The 7,334-nt window shown below is 31.3% G+C and overlaps 2 long non-coding RNA genes across 2 annotated transcripts; both read right to left on the bottom strand.

Moving 5' to 3' along the window:
• Positions 1 to 233: 233 nt before the first annotated feature.
• On the bottom strand, positions 234 to 1,663 carry LOC117100912. Its single transcript, XR_004444189.1, has 4 exons — positions 1,507 to 1,663; positions 848 to 1,108; positions 515 to 692; positions 234 to 278 (listed from the first exon to the last, which is right to left on the bottom strand). It is a non-coding gene; the product is annotated as an uncharacterized LOC117100912 (long non-coding RNA).
• A 371-nt stretch (positions 1,664 to 2,034) lies between these two features.
• Positions 2,035 to 6,645, bottom strand: LOC117100930. Its single transcript, XR_004444192.1, has 3 exons — positions 6,565 to 6,645; positions 5,649 to 5,880; positions 2,035 to 2,999 (listed from the first exon to the last, which is right to left on the bottom strand). It is a non-coding gene; the product is annotated as an uncharacterized LOC117100930 (long non-coding RNA).
• Between the last annotated feature and the right edge of the window lie 689 nt (positions 6,646 to 7,334).

Below are 7,334 nucleotides of genomic sequence, written 5' to 3'. Positions count from 1 at the left end.
GAATAGCGCAAAAGAAATTATTTAATGTTGCACAAATGTATGCAGTGTAATAAAATAATTTAAAATAACACAACACACCACAGCATAAAGCAATACTTTATTTTAGTAAGCGCATCCCATTTTCAAAAAGTACCGTGACAGTATCTGAAATTAAAGAATAAAATAATTGAATATTAATTAATATTTCTCAGAAACAAATCACAAAAGAAATTATTTTGCCGTATACTTGTTAACAGATTCAGGTTTCGCATATCCATGAAAGGTGACCGTAAGTATATCTAAAAAATAAAATGAAATAGAATGTTACAATAGAACAACAAAGATGACATAAGCATGGATAAGAAATAGTTTTTACACATCCAGTATTCGACGATGACCGTACTAGTTAGTATTTATCTGAAATGAAAAAGAATAACCTATTTAAGGTTGGTAATGGGCAGTCGCACGCAGATTAATAGACGAGGTGGAGAAGCTGAAAGAAATGCATATCATGGTTCATATTGTTAATTCTTACTTGGTTTGATGCTTGGATGCTCGAAGCGATGTCTTGCAGCGTTAGTCACCTACATGTTGTTGAGTTAAATTTTCTGATTCAAACAGTTGCTAAAGGAATGTTCTGTTTATTCATCATCCAATGTGCCTCAACCATGGCCTATTACTGAATATCTCGAATCCATATTATTATTGGCAATCTGAAATGTGAAAAAGTGCACTGATCTATAACTACATATTATATTCAAAATGTGTTAGTACATTATGTGGGGGAAGAGCATGAAATTTCAACCAAAAAGTTATTAGAATATATAAGCTTAATAACTTCTTGATTGCATCATGTGTTAGCTCTTACTATGTCTGATGATTGGGTTCGATGGCGTTCGTCAAACCGCTTGATGAGGAGCATTACTTTCACGTAGGCCTAACTGTACCAATTTTGCTTTACCAAAATGCTGACGCCAATAAACAAAGCATCAAATGTACAGATTACTATAATCTACTGTATATAGATCGAGCTCAGTGGTAACTCCAGATCTTCACACATTGTCCAAATGTGTCCATTTATACCGTGCAGAGGAGAAAGAGATCAATTTCAGAGTGTCGCAATAAAGTCCTCCATTTCGATCAATCAAAACATGTAAAATAAAGAACATAAAAATTAAGCATGTAGTAAATATAAGTTATTACGTTCTTATATACATTTACGTACACACAAACATGCAATATGCACACTTATACACACATATTCACTATATATATATATATATATATACTGTATATATATTATATATATACTATATACACTATATAGATATATACATATACACATATATAAACACATACATATATATACACATACATATATATACATATACACCTATACACATACACATGTGTGAATAGTCTCTTATACACATCTAGATGTGTATAAGAGACAGATATATATATATATATATATATATATAGGAACTACGCACATTACACAATATATATGCACACATACCAACATACCATAATACATACACACACACAGTACATATAACATAGATAGCAGTCCCCTCTCACAAGCAGCCATGGACTTGAAAAACTTGTTTGGTTGCATTCCTTTAACTTGATATTTGAAGACATCCTCGTTCGTTCGTGTGAATCCATAATCACAGGAGCTACACAGGTGTTAATGTAGTTTCTTTTGGCGAATAATCGCGAAATGGATTTAAATTACTGTTATAAGTAGACTGGTTAACAGTAAGACCACCCACCCCTCCCGGACTAGAATTGCACAATATCTTGTAATGTCGACACTCCTGTCATTAAACTAATTAGTCTGTGCCGTATCTGTTTGTGTATATACGTGTGTATTGTTCAATGTATGAAGGCTTGTATTTATAAAGTATTACTGATAGACCAAATAAAATAATAAGTTCTTTAAGCAGAGAGTTGTGAATTGACATATTTACTGTAAAACTACCACTGACAAATTGGGTACACAACTCATAATTGAAAAATTTATAGATTTAAATATTTGTATGTGGACAGCAAATGAATGCAGATCTCCTGACAGGTTAATCTGATGTTAAAGCGAATGTGAAATTAATATATGAAGTTAGCTTCCTCTCCTCTCTTTCACGAAATCGGCTGTTTAACTCTAGATGAGCTAAAATCTAACCTAACTATAGTTTAGGTGCAGCATTAAGCAGTCATTAAGTAAACTCTTAGCTTACTAGTTATTCAGCCTCAAAATATTACTAAGGCCTAAAAATTGTTATAATTAGTTATAACTACATCGGGTTTCGTACGAGAGAGGATAGAACATGACATAGCGGTATGGTAAATGATTAATGAAGTATTAGAAAATGTGATAGAAAAAAATATGGTAAAACTGATCTGCACTCAAAAGTGTACGATGTTGAAAATTAATATCAATTTTTAAATCTTATTTGAGCTTTCCAATAATTACTCCAGGGAACAATATGCGATATTGTTTAGGCTTATGTTAATGTATTGATAGGCCAGGGTTGATGTAAGCAATGACCATTTTTATGACAGAATTATGCAGTATCTTTACTTTGATATTTTTATGAATATCCTTCAATGTTTGTGATTTTTTTTCTTTCGTTTATAGTTTTGTGGACGTTAATCATGTTTATATACTTGGGTGGATATATTTTGGGCTCTCCTTCCTTCCTTCCTTTCCAGCAATAGTCATGGGACCAAATCAGTCTTTCCTGCTTTATAAGTGTCATACATCGAGGTCCAGTAGATGGTTTTTTTTTGTCCACATGTTTGGGGGCGTGGTCACACCTAAATTTGTTTTCTCAGCATAATCGCCTTCATTAACATATTTAATTTTTGCATTTCCTGGCCATGGCCCGAAGAACCACCTTACAGATAGAAACTTTGAGAATGTGTCGACATTTGGCGATTTTTCAAAAGGAATTAATAAGCCGTATACTTGTTAACAGACTCAGGTTTCGCATATCCAAGAAAGGTGACCGTAAGTATATCTGAAAAATAAAATGAAATAGAATGTTACAAAAAACAATAGAACAACAAAGATGACATAAGCATGGATAAGAAATAGTTTTTACACATCCAGTATTCGACGGTGACCGTACCAGTAAGTATTTATCTGAAATAAAAAAAGTAAAGCAATATTTAAAACGATGTAACAGTAAAATTAATAGGAAAACAAAAACTCGCAAAAAATGAAAATGAAATTTACAAATAAACTCGCTTAGAATTTTAAGAAAAGAGTCATTGACACCAAGTTTTTATTTCGTTTATTTCAAGATTCATACAAACACACAGAAAGATGTAACAATCTTTCTCTGTGATACAAAATACAATACACTATTAAATCGTACCCTTTTTGTCTAATAACACACAAAATGTTATTCAAGTACCTTTTATTTTGGTAGGACCATTATCCTAAGATTCCAAGTAAAGAGTCAAAGAAACAGTTTTTCTTTTTCACAAGTGTTGCATTTATTTTGAATCGGCTAAAACAAAATAAATAATGAGTATGGAGCCATCCAAGAAGGTACACTATATAGTACCACTTGGCTAATACCCCTTGGGTAATACAACGAACAATACACGTTATGTGTGCAAGGAACGACACAATCCTTGGCTAAAACGGTACTACTGAGGAAGTCAATAAACACGGTATGGTGGTAGAGACTGTTATGGTATTTATTATCACTGTCACCAGGCAGTGTCTACCATATTCAGCCCTGAGTAAGTATCTAAATTACAGGCATCTTTTGCTACAGTTATCCAATAATCTAAATAGTATACAAGAATAAAATAAACAAATAAAATAAATATTTACGAGGTAAGGTTGGTTTACAAAATAGGCAGTCGCACGCAGGTTAATAGACGAGGTGGAGAAGCTGAAAGAAATGCATATCATGGTTCATTGTTAGTTCTTACTTGGTTTGATGCTTGGATGCTCGAAGCGATGTCTTGCAGCGTTAGTCACCTACCTGTTGTTGAGTTACATTTTCTGATTCAAACAATGTGCTTCGGAAGTTGCACAATTGGTTTATCATGCATACATCATTGGCCTAAGTGTTAGCTCAATTTGATTATCTAATTTATTTATGTCATCTAAAATGTGGCAAATTATGGACAGATTGGTGGAATTTTAAATAGAAGCATAAAGATCTTATTAATTATCTGTAGAATATCTATAGGTTTCTAACCTGTTTTACACATTTTCAATAGCACTTTCTTCAACCTCTTATAGAGTTTCTACATGATTCGATAAACTACACTGCTAAGGAATTGTTCTAAGTAAGTGAAAACATACTAAACAGGACCTTAGAAAAGTAGTGAATTGAATGTATATAGCAGTACATCTATAGAAGTATTTGGATCATATTGAACGTATGTATAAGCCCATGATTGTACAATTCTATAAATTTTAAATATTCCTATAAACTTCTTAATAGAGTTTCTATAGAAATTAAAACCATTTTGCTAAGAGAATGTTCTATGTAGTAAAAAACATACAAACAGACCCTTAGGAAAGAAAAATCATGTATTTAATTTCAATAGTAATACCTCTAAAACAGAAGTCTATAGAACCTATATAATTTATATAATATATAAAGGCCTATGTTTGATTTCATAATACATAATATACTGTAATCTATATTTCACACATTTTCAATAGCACTTTCTTCAACCTCGTTTATAGAGTTTCTATATGATTCGATAAACTACATTGCTAAAGAATTAAGTAAACTAAATAAGTTTTTTTTTAAATACTAAACAGACCTTTAGAAAAGTAGTATATTGAATGTATATAGCAGTATATCTATAGAGATATTTGGATCATATTGAAAAACATGGTTGGTTTTTACAATTCTATAGATATTAAATATTCCTTTAGGCCTCCTAATAGAGTCTCTATAGAAATCAACAACTATTTAGCTAAGTCAATGACTGCAGACTCTTAGTTAAATTATGTATTGAATTTGTATAGTATACCCCTACAGAAGTCTATAGATCATATTGAATATTTATAAAATATATGTTTTAACAATTATAATAATCACTCAGCGTGCTTCAGCATACTTAAGTTGCACAACTTAATTCTGAAATCCTGTCTGTCGGCCTATGTGTTAGTCCATGTGCAATGTGCATATATACATTATACATAATAATAATAATAAATCAAACAAACGTAAACCAACAAACCATTAGTGGATATAATGTATTATGAATTTCATCTGCAGAATTAATTCTAACTAAACCTATAGCATTCTACAGATTATTTACAGTATTCTCTATAAAAAATTTAAAAAAAACCTTTAAAGATTTCTTACAGAATTCTATAGATAAATTATAAAGTTGCTAAAGGAATGTTCTGTTTATTCATAATCCAATGTGCCTCAGCATACTTAAGTTGCAATTGGATTACTAAGCATGTTCACCATTTATCCTCAACCATGGCCTATTACTGAATATCTCGAATCCCTGTTATTATTGGCAATCTGAAATGTAAATGTGCACTGATCTATAACTACAAATTATATTCAAAATGTGTTAGTACATTATGTGGGGGAAGAGCATGAAATTTCAACCAAAAAGTTATTAGAATATATAAGCTTAATAACTTCTTGATTTCATCATGTGTTAGTTCTTACTATGTTTGATGCTTGGATGGGACGGCGTTCGTCAAACCGCTTGATGAGGAGGTAACCAGAATGTCAAAAAAAGATTCCAGTGGGCATATATTAATTTAAATAATTCCTATTGCAATAATTTGAAATTATTTGTGGGGTATGTATTGTAGACTATTAATTAATATTTGAATCTCTCTAATTTAATTCAGCTCAATTTGAATGAACACCAATTGAAACCATGACACCTGTATGCCTAAATACAAAACGAGAAAAATACCAACAGTATTATTGCAATTATTTTTTTTTTGTTGGAAACGCGTTGTTTAATCAAATCGACATTGTTCAACGTATTTAGTACAACACACCCATAGAAGTGAAGAGTAAAGTTATATTAATAAAATCGTTGGTGGAATTCTAGATGCATGTTTATATAATGAAAAGTAAAGCAAAATACTCTATTTTCATGTCCTATGGAGAAAGCCTGTTCCTCCTTTCAATATTATTAATGATCGCCATCTAGTCAAGGATATAAATAACATGCTGACCATTCTTGGCCAGACATACTTATAGCTATCCCAGCTTGTATTGCTGTGACGTGGTTCACCATGAGTATTTTAAAGGACGCTTACTAATTCGAATTTTGACGGGATGTTTTGTATTTAATAATACCAATTTCTTTTTAAAGATCTACGTGTATTGTACTATTTGATAACGTAAAACATTTAATGCTTTTCGGAACTGTAGAACCAATAAATAACACTCAAATCAAAAGTAAAATGGCGGTTTGAAAACAATATCTATGTTTTCATGGGTGTAAGAGTATTGGACATCAGTGATTCCACGTCATGTATTTCCATGAAATTTATATATATTTATGCCTATGTATATAATATTTTAAAGTATAAATTATATTTCAATATTTAAGTGGCCTACTTACACACTGTTATCTATATCGGTCACACTCTCTTCCACTGGCCACACTTAAAGCAGTAATGAAGAAATGCGGTAACAGTGTGACCAGTGATGCAAATCAAGTTATGCCGAGGCTGATGGGAAATTATGCTAAATTATGCCAAATGTTAAATTTCGAATAAGCGCCCCCTTGGATAAGCCCCCAAATATTCAATTTCGAATAAATGCAAAGTAAACCATTTTTAATACTATTTTTCCTTCACTGAGAATTTAATTAATATTGTTGTTATAACCCGGATCTGTGTGCTTTGGTGGCATACTGTGTAGGCTATTTACAATGAAGTGTGAATTATTTAGTATTACAATTGTATACACAAACATTTAAAAAATACTTCCTCAAATAACTACCCCTCAAAAACCTTCCTGAAATAGGTTAAGTAGACAGCAACGACAAAAGCGATCACTTTAAAAAGAAGAGGCAGTAATGAATCAAAGATTAGCAAAACAAAAAATCTTTTTTTTTTTTAGCTGATATATATGGAACATGTACGGTTTGCATTGTAGTGACATACATAGATAGGCATTACAGTATCATAATTGTGAGGTTTATTGAAACTGATAGGCATTACAATATCATAATTGTGAGGTTTATTGAAACAGATAGGCATTACAATATCATAATTGTGAGGTTTATTGAAACAGATAGGCATTACAATATCATATTTTGAGATTATGGAAAAGTAAAATATTGTTCTATATATTTAGCACCTTTGGCCTTTAAAACACAATGTCTAT

Source organism: Anneissia japonica, unplaced genomic scaffold (genome assembly GCF_011630105.1).
Source record: "Anneissia japonica isolate Jap-2015-1 unplaced genomic scaffold, ASM1163010v1 scaffold287858_len863314_cov180, whole genome shotgun sequence".
Taxonomy (NCBI): Eukaryota; Metazoa; Echinodermata; class Crinoidea; order Comatulida; family Comatulidae; genus Anneissia; species Anneissia japonica.
The sequence above is the reverse complement of the archived record's forward strand: the minus strand, read 5'-3'. Positions and strand labels throughout refer to the sequence as shown.